General features: G+C 32.2%; 1 long non-coding RNA gene across 3 annotated transcripts in view; it reads left to right on the top strand.

Annotated features, from left to right (window-relative positions):
- The window catches only part of LOC112910144 (uncharacterized), a 53240-nt gene that overhangs the window by 18731 nt on the left and 18420 nt on the right, over positions 1-16089 (top strand). The window contains exons 4-8 of one of the 3 annotated variants that reach the window (XR_011997067.1): positions 4200-4399; positions 5275-5385; positions 5737-5821; positions 6601-6750; positions 9948-10103. This is a non-coding gene — a long non-coding RNA (uncharacterized lncRNA). Of the gene's footprint in view, positions 1-4199; positions 4400-5274; positions 5386-5736; positions 5822-6600; positions 9615-9947; positions 10104-16089 lie in introns of those variants that run through there. The other 2 variants (XR_011997068.1, XR_011997066.1) reach the window with 2 other exon arrangements.

Genomic DNA, 16089 nt, shown 5'->3' with positions numbered 1-16089 from the left:
GTTGAAAGTCTCTTTATGTTATTGAGATTTTTTAAGACACTTTTTTAAATATAGAATTTATTTACATTCATATTTTTAAATATGAGATTTGAATAATTTCAAATTTCAGTATAAATTTTGGATGTTAAATGTTGAACAGAGCAGGGAAGCATTTCAGCGCTGCATATATATAATGGACATGCTTTCCTAAGAGTATAGAAATAACCCTATCCACAAACACACAAATACACAGCATGCATACATACACACACAGTAAATCTATTAATGTTGAACAACTATGGCCAAAACTATATTACCAGTAGAAGTATTATAAAACCACCCCTATGTGTTTTCACTTGGTGTGTGGCAAGTTGTTATTCAATAGTGTGCAAATGTGAACAGATCTTTGTTTTTATACTATATATAACTATTGATGGACAGACATTTCTGTCATATTTTTGAATATATTCACCCAAAGTTAGAGCACATAAACTTTTTCTCATGCTTGTAGTCATGAAATGGTAAAATAAGCCCTGTATTGTTAAGTATGATTTCTAGATTGCTGTGTATTTAGTTATCTAAAACACTTGTTATTTCCAGATATATAGACATTACTGACAAACCTACTTTTAAATACATTACTTTAAAAAAGTCAATATAGTAATTAATTTTTCTGCATGGTCAGTGGTTTGTTGTGACATATATATGGGCAGGACAGTGGATGTTTTCCAGTCCCATCTATAATGTATGATTCATTTGCTTCCTATCCTTTTTGGTTTAAAGAGATTCTGAACATCATGTATATGTTGCAGTCATGCTATTGATAAACCATAAGTTTGAAATGTTTAACATTTGCAAATTATTCTAAGAATTGTACTTGGGTGGCTTTTTATGGTTTGTTGGTAAACACTGGTATTTATAGTAGTTTATAAATTTCAACTTAGGAAGTCTATAGAATTGTTGATGAACAAAATAGAGGGTAGAAACTTTTTTTTTTAATATTCACCCTTGAATAGGATAACCTGGATTGATGACATAATTAAAAACAAATGACTTAAATTGAGGTAAAAGATTCTTAGCTATATTTTTGTTAACACACACACACACACACACACACACACACACACAGTCAGGGAGAAGAGGGGGTGAAAAGTTTTTTTCCTCGCAGTTTCATTTAGTAGAAAATTTAGACTGCAGTAGTTAAATTGTACCTGTTTATATTTCTGCTGATTTAAGGGACATGTAAGTCTATCTTACTTTCCCAGATGTACTGAAGTTCTTGATGAAAGTGATTTTTCTGAAGAACATTTTATAGACTCTAAATCACAAAATTTCTATGTTCATTGTTAAGTGGTAGTAAGACATCTTTGTAAATAATTGGCAAATGAATTTTAAACCTCTAATATTTTTAGATGTATTGAATCATAGTATAATTTTGTAAATATTTTCATTGTAAATGTGTTAGGATTATTGTCTTTTAAAATCAATATTGCAAAGCATTGATCATTGATAAATAGGCTCTTGGAGCAATACAACATTTAACATTAATTTGGTTGTTAAGAGGAAAATAGATTATGCATTATAGCATTCTCGTAATAGAATAGGGTGCCATTATATAAATATAAATTGTATATTAAAAAACGTAAATCATGTAAATTCATTTGGTGTTTCTGGATTTATCATAATGCATTTCATTAGTAGCATCCTGATATACGTATCTTGATTATTTTTACATTAAGACTATTTTTTAACAGTAGATTTAGGTTCATAGCAAAATTGAGGGCAAGGTACCAAGATTTGCAATATAGGCCATGCCCCACGATTGCATAATTCCTACTACTATCCACTTAGCACCCCCATTATCAGTCTCCCTTACCATACTGGTACATTTGTTCCTACTGAATTTACATGACATATCATGAATTAACCAAAGTCCATGGTTTGTTATGGTTACCTCTTGGTGTACATTTTGTTGGTTTGGACAAATGTATAATGGCCTGTATCCATCATGGTATTATACAGACTCTTTTAGTTGTCCTAAAATTCCTCTGTGCTCCACCTATACATCCTTCCCCCACACTTATTTTTATTGTTGTTTTTTACATTGGAGATATAAATGACTTTGTTAAAGAGACTTTATACTACCTCTTGGAACTATACACAGTTCTGTATGTGTTCCTTTGGTTGCATGACAATATTCAAGACAACTTTGTAAATAATAGGCAGGCACAAGCTTTTAATTTTTAACATCTAGTCTTTCTAGATGTGTAGAGTCTCACAAAGTATAATTTTGTAAATAATTCATTGTAAAATTTCATATTTTCATTGTTCTCAAATGTAATAGCAATGCAAGTATAATAGCACTTGCAATTACAAATTGCAACAATTTTAGGTTTCTAGAGCTATACATATTTTGGTATCTGAGTTAGAAGAAGGAGAAAGTTAAGAGTGTACTTCTACTCTTGCATTCTCTAATAGAAAATTTTACATTTTAATCACTGTTTAGTCCTCATATTTATTATGCATTAAAAATCCTAAGTTGTAATTTTATAGTTGTATTGCTGATAGGGTGTTATGTATTTTAATGATAGGAAATATGTAAGAAATTGTATTCTCCTTCAAGCCATTCAGTTTTATATTTAACTGGATAACATGACAACATTCAAGACAACTTTATAAATTACAAATGAATAAACTATTTATAAATACCTAGTTTATCCAGAAGCATGGAATTTCATGACATGTAAATTTGTAAATACTTCATTGTCCGATACCACAGGTTTTTTGCAAATGGTTTGGAAGTATAGTAAGTGACTAATAATTTGTTCTGTTAGATATATGTAACATTTTGATGTTAGGTGGATCGTCTTCCTTTTTCTTGAGATTATTATGTTTTCATGTAGAAGAATATTAGATTTTATATTCCAAAACAAACAGAAATACCCAGGATGTATTTTATCCTTAGAATGAATACTTGAGAAGTGAATTTTTGTTTAATATCAGATAAATTCATAGAAGACATTTGGTATTCTAATTGTTATTTTACTCATTGCAAATTTATATGTCTATATCCATATATACATATATAATAAAATGTTAAGTACATGTATACATGTAAAATTAGTTTTAGGAATATAAATCTGATAATGTTCTTTTTCTTAATTGTAGGTTACTGCTTTGTATTTTATTTTTCTGAAAATTGTAGAAATAGTATTTCGATTCCAAACGTAATTAAACATTTCTAAAATTGACTCTATGTTCTATCTAAATATGTTATTTCTAATACGAAATGTTTGAGTAGCTATCCATGATTGTCTTCTGATCTGTTACCATGTGTATATATATCCAAATGAAAATAGAATTTCTGTGATTATTTTGTTATTCTAAAAGGTTTTTTATGAAAATTTCCAGTGTATAGTTATATTTGTATGTTATGTGATAAACAAATGTCAAAAATGTTCCATCTCAGTAGCCTGTAATAAATTATGAAAATTTCTCAGAAAAGTATAAACAAACATCTAAGTCCGTGTAGTTTTTGAACAGAGGTTTGGCAATAATAATTGAAATTCAAATGTGAAAATATTTGAAGTAATATAACTTACTGCTGGGATTTTGTCTATTTTACATCTCAGATTTACAAAGAAGAAAGTGTTACATTGAGTATAACATTGGAGCATCTGAAATAAACACCCATAAAAAATCATAATGGTTATAGCTTATTCATTATACTAATATAATTTAAACACTGGAATATTTTCTGATATGAAAGTATGTTTTAAAGGGACATTTAAAATTATTTCACTTTTTGAACAAACATCAACTAATAGTGTGTTTACAGAGGTATGTCCATATATGTCTGTTCTAATGGAAATGTTAATGCTTACTATTCCTGAGGAATGTAATTATTCTGACATGGTTAAAGAGTTAAGTAATGAGTACTCATCAGTTTTATCATATTGTTGATTATTTTAGCACTCTTAAAATTTTGTGTATGTGTAAGTTGATTGGTAATACATTGTTAATTATCTGTATTATTACTACTTGACGGTCTGAAATGAATATATGAATTATTGAATAGAAATTTCGCTGGAAGATCATATGGCAAAAATGTATCACTACTGTGTGGGGAGATGGGAATGGAGGACTGTTCTGCTTTCTGCATTTGAAATTTTAAAGATTTCAAAAGGAACATTTAAACAACGAAAGGGTTTTTTTTAAAGGTACTACCAATCTGTGCCTCTCTGCTTTGCTGCCTATTATCATCTTTGGAGTATTGGGCTGTTATATCCAATTTTGTATTCCCAGTGGCCATTATGAATAATTTGTGAGTGATCTAGTGACTCCAATACAGCAGAGAGTTTACACACTGAAACAGTATTATGGGACCTATGAAAAGAAATGAGAGAAGATGGGATTTGAGGTAGGTGCTAAACAATTATATTTAGGTTTATAAACACTTGAATAATTTAAAGAAATCATTGAAACTCTATAAGGGGAAAAATCCACTGCCATATTTGTGATTACTGACTAGATCAAATTGTTTGAAGGAGCGTTTATTGGTATATTTTGGAAATGACTTTTTTTTTATTTTTAATAAATTAATTTTTATTGGTGTTCAATTTACCAACATACAGAATAACACCCAGTGCTCATCCCGTCAAGTGTCCCCCTCAGTGCCCATCACCCATTCTCCCCCACCCCCCGCCCTCCTCCCCTTCCACCACCCCAAGTTCATTTCCCAGAGTTAGGAGTCTTTATGTTCTGTCTCCCTTCCTGATATTTCCCACACATTTCTTCTCCCTTCCTTTATATTCCCTTTCACTATTATTTATATTCCCCAAATGAATGAGAACATACACTGTTTGTCCTTCTCCGATTGAATTACTGCACTCAGCATAATACCCTCCAGTTCCATCCACGTTGAAGAAAATGGTGGGTATTTGTCGTTTCTAATGGCTGAGTAATATTCCATTGTATACATAAACCACATCTTCTTTATCCATTCATCTTTCCATGGACACCGAGGCTCCTTCCACAGTTTGGCTATTGTGGACATTGCTGGAAATGACTTTTAATGGGCATGATTGAGAATGGATTCTTTCATGGTAAAGTCTGTCAGCAGGATTTCAGCAAGCTGTTGGTTTTATATTATTTAGTAAGTTATTGTGCAGTAATATTAGCTGCTTGTTTAATTTCTGTATTCAATAATAATTTATAATTCTAAAGTTATCCTAATCTGTGTGTCCTGGTGTCTCATTTGTAACTGATTGGCTATATTGTGTACTTACTTATCAGATGTACATTATGAAAAGATGAATAGATAATCCAAGGACAGCTGATATCAGGAACATTCATTGCTCATCCTATGGACTTTCTTAATTTCAAAGTCTTCACTGGGAACTACAGGTAAGAAGGTTTTGGATCAAGTAGTGCTGTTTTAGGACAAGGGTTATACTACTAAGCTCAGGAAAATATCACTAATGGCTGACTTTGGAATATTCAACCAAGTCTGAGAATTCGTGAGAAAGTTAATTATTTCCAAAGATAATTTTATGAAAATAGAAATGAATAGTATATGCAGAATGTAGATTATTTGTCTTCTTTCAATTATTTACCTCATTTATAATCAGTTATGTAATTAATGTTATAAAGGAAATTATCAGTTCATAAATTGGAAAAAACTTTGAAATAGGATCTTTGCAAATATATTTTATATTTTATATATATTTTATAGTTTATATTTTATATATTTTATAGTTCATAGAAACTGAAAATAAAGGGGAACCCTCCTGAATGGTTGGTGGGAATGCAAACTGGTGCAGCCACCGTGGAATAAAAAAAGGTAGGTTACTTAAAAAGTTAAAAATATAAGCCAGCAATTAATTGAACAAGACAATTATGCAAAGAATACAAAAATACTAATTGAAAGGCATACATGCACCCCAGTGTTTATAACAGCATTATTTACAATGGCTAAATTATGGAAATAGCCCAAGGGTCCATCATTTGATGGATAAGAAAGAACTGATAAATAAACACAATGGGGGTTACTCAGCCATAAAACAAGAATGAGACATTGCCAGTTGGAATAAAGTAGATGGAGCTAGAGAGTACAGTGCTAAGTTAAAGCAGTTAAATAAAGATAAATGCCATATGATTTCACTAATATGTGGAAGTGAAAAAACAAAACAAAGTAGCAAAGGGAAGAGTCCAAGGCAAAACAAGAAACATAATTATAGAGAAGAAACTAATGGTTACCAGCAGGAACGTAGGTAGAGGAAATGGGTGAAACAGGCAATGAGGATTAAAGAGTGCACTTGTGATGAAGAAGGGGTGTTGTATGGAAGTGTTGAATCACTAAATTGTACGTCTGAAACTGGTATTACACTCTTTATTAACTAACTGGAATTTAAATCAAAGCTTGAAAAGTATTGATAAACTAAGTGCTGATGGAGAGTTGTGTATCATATATGGGATTGATTAATGAGGAATTGTGTGTAAGCATTAAAAGAAATTTGTAAGAAAGTTCATGATGAGCTTCCACTTACCTGCTGCTTTAGCTATTCTATGAGAATGGTATATATCTTACTTTACAATGTTTCTTCTTTTTTTTCCTGTTAGGAGATGATAGTTCCATGAAAACACAATTCTGCCATCTTTCTTTGTAATTGCAAGATTTGGTATCACCAGACCTCCATTGGCAGTATTACTCATTCAAGTGTTCTTCACTTCCCATCTCTGATTCCAGGAATACCCCTTGGTGAAACGATTGTAAGGACGGATAAGTGTTCATTTGATCTAGAGAGGGACAATTTGGTTAGACAGGAGTTAATATTATGCTTTTTTTTAATATTAATGTTTTTTTGGTGGCAGCTAGTGGGGAATGAGATCTGTTCAGGTTAATATTGCTGAGTAATAAATAATCCTGAAAGTTGTTGGCATAATGCATCTCTTGAGTTATAATTTCATGATTTCTGTATGTGAAGATTTCTGACAGTTCCAGAATGTGGGCTAAGCCCAGGAGAACCCGTGTTTAACAGTTATTCAAACAGCTTAAGGCTGGAGTTATCTGGTCCACCCTATTTCATACATGTTTTTACATTTGGTTTGGGATGACTTGGAAGGCTGCGGTTAGGTTAAAGCACCTTCACACAATGAGTTTACCCCAGAGGAAGCATCATAAAAATGAGTATTAGCTTTGTGTAAGTGCCTGTGGCCTTTATGATCCAACTTTAGAAGTCATGTAGTATCACTTTGCCATATTTTGTTGGCTAGCATTGTTATATGACCACTCACTTTCTAGTAGAGATTCCATCTTAATGAAGTAGTGCCAGGGTAACAGCTGACCTGATGTTACAGTAAGAATAGATGAAATAGGCACCTAGTTAAGACCTACAACTATGGAATTTCAGAATTTTTTTTTTTAATTTTTGGATCCATTCACAATTTTCCCATCAAATCACACATCTTTATGAGCTCAATCCCAAAATTGATTTTCATAATTTCACTTCTCACATTATGTATTTCTTGCAGATATTTTTCAAAAAGCATTTTACTTACTGCCTGCCACAGAATACAATTTTACTGAACTCTCTTGTGACTTTGGAATTAAATTATGTAAAAGATAAGAAATTAGAGAAATAAGAAAAAGTGATTATTTTAAATTAAGTGAGTTTCAGGAATGCAAAAGAGGCTAGAGACCACTTGCACTAAGCTAATGATATGCAATCTTAGAACTAAAATGAATTATAAAAATAGAGGGAGCAGTTTTTAATGAAACCGTTGATGTTATAGCAAATAGTGAATTCCAGATCCTGATGGACCTAGGAGTTTTAGGATTCTCATTTTTCTTTTATTACCCACTCTGCCCCTTTGGAAGATTAATTGATGAGATGAAAGCTGCCAGATTCCTTAGATATTCTTTTTCAGAGAGACTTATTGCCTACCTGTTAATCCCAGAATAACCTTAAAGGTGTGAAAGCTTTAATCATAAAGTATTTTTTCACATGATTACTAAATAGAAGATTAAGTACTTCTTTGGGGTAGTGCCTATTCAACAATTTTGGTAGCCAGTTGGAATAATGGATTAGGATCTAAATCTATTCCTGAATTCCATTGTAGTGTCTGTATCATTAGTATAGTTACCATTTTTTGCACCAAATGCACTGATGTCCTTTTGATATTTTCATTGGAATTTTTGGTACTGTTGTCATGTTTTGTGTACAGAAATGCATAGAGATTATGTGAAATAATTCTGTATGTAAATGAGCAATTTAGAGATACGAGCAAGAATTCAAATACATAGTTGGAAAGATAACATAAAATGAGAATGTTGGAATCAGTCCATTTATTAAGATATAAGAAGAAAGAATACCAATAACTGGCTTTGGAAAAACTTGACCTACAATTTTATGTTAGATTCAGGTATATAGATAGCGAACAGTGATAGTGAATTGATAATTCTATGTGTTATACAGTGGTCAACACAATAAATGTAGTTATGTCTAGCCTTATTAAAAAAAATCCAAAAGTAATTCTCATCCATTATTTCTTCACAATAAAATGGCTGTTGCATTTGATGGTACATAATTTTTTACCCATTTCCTAATGTGTGATGTCTAAACCGGAAACTGATGCTATTTCTGCCACCATCTTCAAATCCAAAAGAAAATCTCCATAATGTATGGAGACTTCTCGTTCTTGTGTTGGGGTGGATACTTCTCAGATCAGAAAAACTGGACTGAGAAAAATCATGTTTGAAAGTTATCTAAAGATGAGTGTCATTGGAGGGAATTGTAACAAGGCATGTTGTTTTCATTACTGACATTTGACTAAGTCTCAGGAGCTTGAATGGTGTAGTTGTTAATACACAGAAAAGCTCAGGATGGTATGATTGTAAGGCTTCATTTCAGTGTTTTCATAAATACATAGTGCACATATTTATACATTTCACTTTTCACAGGGTAAATTTAAAATTGATAAAAAAAATCTTCTTCCAGATTCCAAAGGGCACAGAAACATTATCTACTGTTAATGGAGTTTTGTGTATTTCCTTTTGGGGTATATTGCTGAACAAATTGTTAGGCTAGTAGTCTTTTGCACCCATACATAGCTACAGATTTTCTAGGCATATAACGTGCTTATATATAAATTATTTTTAATTCCTCCAGCTAATTTGTTGAAATAGTCCTAGTATTTGCACTTTATTGAATTAATGCTATCCAAAATTTATATTCTGAGTCTACAGTAGAAATTTTCACCAAATTACATTGTCTTCATCAATCTTGCCTCTCAGCATTTGTTTAAGATACCTGTTTTCTGAACCGTACAAACGTTAGATTTCAGTGTTTTATTAATCTTTGATAACATGGTATTACAAGGGAATTGTTCTGTTACTGTTCAGTTTAGTCATCTTCATATGTCTTTAAACCTGCTAATCATTTATTTTTTTCATTTACTTTAGAATATTAGTGCATTTGTTACTGGTTTCTAAGAGATTATTTATGACTAAGGATGTTAACCATTTGCCATGCATTGCAAATGAAATACTATGTGTTTCTCACTACCATTTTACTGTGATGTTTTACTTTTTGCTTGTACAGAAGTTGTGTATTGAAATATAATGTTATAATTCATGCCTTTTGAGTTTTGTGTTTTTATTGTAAAACATGGGCATTACCATCATGCATTCTTCATCTGTATTTTCTTCTATTTTTTTGTCAATTGTTCTGTCATTTTTTTTCATTAATCATTAACTGTGGTTTTAAAGCATTACATACTCAAGTTATTTACCTTGACTTAAGCAGTTACCACTCATTTTAAATTTTACCATAGTTATTTAGAAATTCCCACATATAATCAGCTGCATTTCTATTTGTTTGCCTTACATTCTATTGATACTTTAAAATTATTGATGATTTTTAGTCTATTCCATTGAGTTCTATCTCATTTCTCTTCTTTCTTTTCAGAATATTCCCTGTATATAGTCGCATTTTTTTCTCTGAATTGATGCTTAAAATTATTTTGCAAGGTGGAAAAAAATGCAGTTTTAATTTCATTTGCACCAAATTTAATAGATTAATTAGAGAATAGATCTCTTTAAAATTGAGTCATCCAACTGCAAGGTATGTCTTTCTATTTTTAATCAAATTGCTATGTTGGAAAATTGCTAGTGTAATTTTTTAAATCATTCCCAGTCATATCATAGTTTTGTTAATGGAGTGATGGGGATTGGATAATTAGTTTACTTCCCTAATAGTATTTCATTAAAGTTCCCAAATTGTGCTTTTCTTTCTTTTTTCATGGTTATTAAAGAATATAGGAAAGCAGAAAGGGCTCTTGGTTATTTGACAGTGAATATTAAACCTGTTAGTATAAGTATCACTTAATTATGGGACATTTTAGGTATCCTTCCTTTGTTGAGAATTTATTGCAAAATATGTTGACAGGTTTAATAAAATGTTTTGTATTTGTCATGTATTATAGGTGATCATACTTGCTATTATAATCATTGATTAGGCTAAAAACTAACATTTCCCAAAAATGAACATTCTTGCATCTTAATGAATGAACTACATTTGTGTGTGAATGTGCATGAAGGTGTGTGTGAATTCATATATATTTCCCTATTATAATTGTTACAGTTTTATTTGAAAATTCTAAACATACAATCCTAAATAAACAGCTTATATTGTTCTTTTTTGCCAGGTTTTTGTATTTGGTTTGCCTGCTCTACCAAAATGTTTGGAGCATTATTTTTAATAGGCTGGAAACAAAAAGTATTAATATTAATTCTTAAATATTTATTTTGAAATAATTTTTGGCTTACAGAAATGTATATTGTTCTGTAACTTATATTAACATCTTTTTGTTTGCCTGATAGTTATCTAAACCAGGAAGTTGATAAACTGCTTTTACCTGATCCTTTTATAATCCATGTTTGAAAGTAGAATCCCGTGTTTCATATACTTCTTATACTTTCCTTAATGTCCCATCTGCTTGTGACCATTGACGAGTTTTGTTTGGTTTTCATGATTTTGATATTTTTGAAGAGTCTGTAAAATATCGCTTAATGTTCATCAGTATGAGTTTGTGCGATTTTTGTCATTGAAATTGTGCATATTACTACAGAAATGGTGCTCCCTTCTCATCATATACTGTTGATATACTGTTGATATGCCTTGTCACTAGTGATGTTCCTTTGATTTCTTAGTGTTACATATTAAGTATCTGTAGGGGAAGATCCCACGAATTTTGTTATACTATATCTGCTAATTTTAGAATGTATTGATGTTTGTTGCTTACAATAATTCATACACAGTAACAAATTTTTTTTTGACAAAACAGATTTTTTGGTTTCAGTTGTAGAGTTTAGGTATTCCTCAGTTCTGTATAACACCCAGTGCTTATTGTATCATGTGCCCTCCTTAATGCCCATCACCCAGTTACAGTTACCCCAATTCCCCACCTCAGCACACAGTATGTTTTCTATAGTTGTCTCCCTCTTTTTGTCTTTAATTTTCCCTCCTTTCCCGTGTTCTTTTTTATTTCTTAAATTACACATATGATCAAAAATAATATTTGTCTCTCTTTGATTTTTTTCACTTTAGCCCTAATACCTTCTAATTCCATCCACATTGTTGCAAATGGTAAGGTTTCATTTTTCTGATGGCTGAGTAATATTCCATTGTGTGTGTGGTGACCATGAGTGTGTGTGTGAGTGTACGCACCACATCTTTATCCATTCCAATGCTGATGGACATCTGGGCTCTTTACATATTTTGTCTATTTTGGATACTGTTGCCATAACCATTCAGGTGCATGTGCCCCTTCAAATTACTATGTTTATATCCTTTGGGTAAGTACCCGGTAGTGCAATTGGCGGGTCATAGCGTAGATCTGTTATTAACGTTTTGAGGAACCTCCAACTGGTTTACAGAGTGGCTGGACCAGTTTACATTCCCACCAACAGTGTAAGAGGGTTCCTCTCTTCTATGCATCCTCACCAACATCTGGTGTTTCCTGAGTTGTTAATTTTAGCCACTGTGACTGGTGTGAGGTATCTTATTGTGGTTTTGATCTGTATTTCCCTAATGCTGAGTGATGCTGAGCATTTTTTCATGTGTCTGTTGGCAATTTAAATGGCCATTTGGAGAATGTTTATTCATGTCTTCTGCCCATTTCTTGACCGTATTTTTTTTATTTTGGGGTGTTGAATTTGATAAATTCTTTATAGATTTTTGATAATAGCCCTTTATCTAGGAAGATATTTGCTAATAGGATCCAACAGTACATTAAAACGATTATTCGCAACAACCAAGTGGGATTTATTCCTGGGCTGCAAGGGTGGTGCAGTATCTGGAAATCAATGTGATACATCACATTAACAAAGGACAAGAAGCATATGATTATCTCAATAGATGCAGGAAAAGCATTTAAGAAAATACAGCATCCTTTCTTGATTAAAACTCTGCACTTGAGCTGTTTAGATATTTCCCTATCCTAAAAGCCTTATTGGAGAAACCCACAGCAAATACCATTTTCTGGAGAAATGCAGAGCTTTTCCCCTAAGGTGTGGAACATAACAAGAATGTCCATTCTCAACCACTGTTGTCCTAGCCTCAGCAATCAGACAACAAAAAGAAATACGTCCAGATCGGAAAAGAAGTCAGACTTGCACTTTTTCACTAACTTCCAGATAACATATTCTGTGTTGACATCATAAAATGTGATTTTTAAAAATTTGTCTATCTTACACATTATTAATTAAAATTTGAATTTTGTACTATAAAAGTTATTCCTTTCCCCTCTTCCTACCCCCATTTAATTTTGAGTGTCATTTCAATGTGGACTCATGGATATTTTACTTATATGGATTAAGATCATTGCTGTTTTTTAGATTTTTTTTATTTATTTGACAGATTGTGTGCTATAAGTTAGACAGACTAGCAGTCAGAGAGAGGGAAAGGGAGCAACAGGCTCACCAGAGAGCAGAGAGCCCAATGTGGGGCTCAATCCAGGACTCTAGGATCATGACCTGAGCCAAAGGCATTCTCTTAACCTCCTGAGCTACCGAGGTGCCCCTCATTACTCTTCCTTAATCAGTTTGTCCCCCATTTGGCCATTCAGGTCTCTCAAGGTGTTCTCAGTCTTGTCTATGTGTTCATATATACTTTCCTGAGGACCACTTACTCTCTGGCCACCTAACAGTATCCAGGTTTATTTTGCTACAGTTGTGCAGCCAGCAACTCGTAGAGGATACCTAGTTCCTTACAGGGTATGGAATGGTACTTAGGAAGTAAGTTCTATATAAGAATTTCATTTACATTCATGGCCTAGTAATATTCTGAGGCAGATATTTGTCATGTTTTATTAGATTTTGAATACTTGGCTGTTCGTACTTTTTGATTTTGTGAATAGTGGCTTTGTGGCTGTCCACATTGTGAATAGTGGTGCCAAGAATTTGCATGAAAATGCCTTGACTCCCTGTTTTCATTTCCTTTGGGTATATATCTAAGGAAAATTGCTATGTCATGATGTATTCATATTTTACTCCGAGGAATGATTTGTTTTCATATTCATAGATCATTGAGATCATAATAGCTTTGACATCTGAACAACTAAAACTAATTATCAATGTTTTACCATATTTTGAAAAGACAAATCAATCTTTAATTTTTGTAGGCATATAGAGCACAATTTTAAGTAAGTACAGTATCCTATTTCTTATTAAGTAGAATCTCTTAGTGAGTTTTAAAATAGATTATCCTGTAAATTTGTGAATTGGTCCAAAGAGATCATAAGAATTGGAACAAACCTGGATCAAAGCTGGGACCATGAATTTTTATTTAGGATATTTTTCTTGATTATTTTTAGTAATTTATTCTTAATATTAAATCATTTAATCTTTTAGTATAGGACTTTCTACGTGCTTTTTTGTTTCATATGTGTTAAATATTTTAGAAACATTTGCTCTTTTGCAATTCATTTCAATCAGGAGGAACTTAAGTTTATGGTTTCTCATATTCCTGTTGATTACACACTATTTCTAGTATTTTAAATGAATTTTGGTGAAGTAATGTGGTCAAGGTTATTTCTGCCTTGAGGTTTTCTCTTTCCTATATTCTCTCACATACCTATGTATCTATAACTATAAACATTTATATTTATTCAATGTGTAAATACCTTTGTAAACTAATACATAAAAATCTATGTAGACATTTGTAAGTATGTGTAAAAAATGTTTACATAAAAACCTATGTAAATATAAATGTACATGTAGACCATAACAAAACTATGGCTCATATTTCTAAATATAAGAAGGGTATTAGGAAAGAGGCATTGTTTCCAATGTACAGAGCATTCTAAGTAATTGTAACAGGCTTACTATTTTTATAGGTCTGTATCTCTATTAGGGACCATCTTAGTTGTACTAATATGACTTGATATTGATGTACTAATAGCAATTTTCTTTTGTTTCATTTCATGTTGAATATTTGACCATTTTGTCAATTTTTGATGAGTAATTCTTATAATATGTCCCAAATTGATTATGAGTAAGTACTTATATTTTCCTATGTCTTATCCTAGAAATAATAACTAATTGCTTTATAGTTTTTCAGTGGACTTTATTGTATCTCAAGATTTGGGGACTCCAGTACTTGTCAAGGATAATCATGGTCACCTGGGTGGCCCAGTGGTTGAGCGCCTGCCTTCCACCCAGGGTGTGATCCTGGGGTCATGGAATCGAGTCCCACATCGGGATCCCTGCATGGAGCCTGCTTCTCCCTCTGCCTATGTCTCTGCCTCTCTCTCTCTCTTTCTGTCTCTCATGAATAAATAAAATCTTTAAAAAAATAGATAATCATAATGCCACCTACTGAAAAATATAAAATGTGATAATGTTTGTAGTATGTCATTGTGTGATACCTAATGTACTTTGAGGTATTGCTAGATAAAATTTATTTAGACTTCGGTGTTTTTAAAATAGTGACATACAGATCAGCACTTGAATGATCATGCGTTCCATTCCACTTAGTTTGTTAACCCATAATTCCTTGAATCTACAACAGCCTTTATTTTTTTAAAAACTTTCATTATTTCTATTTAAATTTGGAAGAAATTTGCCTTTTACAACTATTATGCTTCTATATTCTACAAGTAGTATATGCTATCCCTGTAGTAGTGTATAACATTTTCCTCCATTTTCCAAGATAGCTAGATTTAAATGTCACATCGGCTTGGTTTTGTTAATTCTTTAGTCATTTATTATAGGAATATTTCAAAGAATACTATAAATTTTTAAATTTTAATTCTGGTCTAGTTAACATACAGTGTTATATTAGTTTTTGGTGTACAATACCAAGCATCACCCACTTCACATCAGAAGTGCACTCAATTCCCATAATCTAGTTCACCTATCTGTCCCCACCCACCCAGTTTTGTGTTAGTCATCAGCTTTTTCTCTGCAGTTAAGAGTTTTGGTTCCTCTCCCTCCCTCCACTTGGCTAGTTTGTTTCTTAATTCCCACACGAGTGAAATAATACGATGTTTGTCTTTTTATAACTGACTTATTTCAAATAGCGTTAACACTCTCTAGCTCCATCTGTGTGGTTGCAGATGACAAGATTTCATTCTTTTTAATTTTGTTTTTACATTTTATTTTTTATTTATGAGACACACAGGCAGAGACATAGGCAGAGAGAGAAGTAGGCTCCGTGCAAGGAGCCTGATGTGGGACTCTATCCCGTGACTCCAGGATCATGCCCTGGGCTGATGGAAGATGCTCAACAGCTGAGCCACCCAGGCATCCCAGATTTCATTCTTTTTATAGCTGAGTAATACTCCATCATATATATGGCATATATTTCATAACATACATTAGATATATACCACATATTTATCCATTCATCACTCAGTGGATACTTGGGCTGTTTCTGTGATTTGACTATTGTAAATAATTCTGCAATAAACATAGAGTTGCTTGTATATCTTTGAATTAGTGCTTTTGTATTATTTGAGTAAATACCCAGTAGTGTGATTCCTAGATCATAAGAAGTACTATTTTTAAATTCTTGATGAACCCCCCCACCCCACCCCCTGTACTGTTTT

This window comes from Vulpes vulpes, chromosome 14 (assembly GCF_048418805.1).
Source record: "Vulpes vulpes isolate BD-2025 chromosome 14, VulVul3, whole genome shotgun sequence".
NCBI lineage: Eukaryota > Metazoa > Chordata > Mammalia > Carnivora > Canidae > Vulpes > Vulpes vulpes.
The sequence above is the reverse complement of the archived record's forward strand: the minus strand, read 5'-3'. Positions and strand labels throughout refer to the sequence as shown.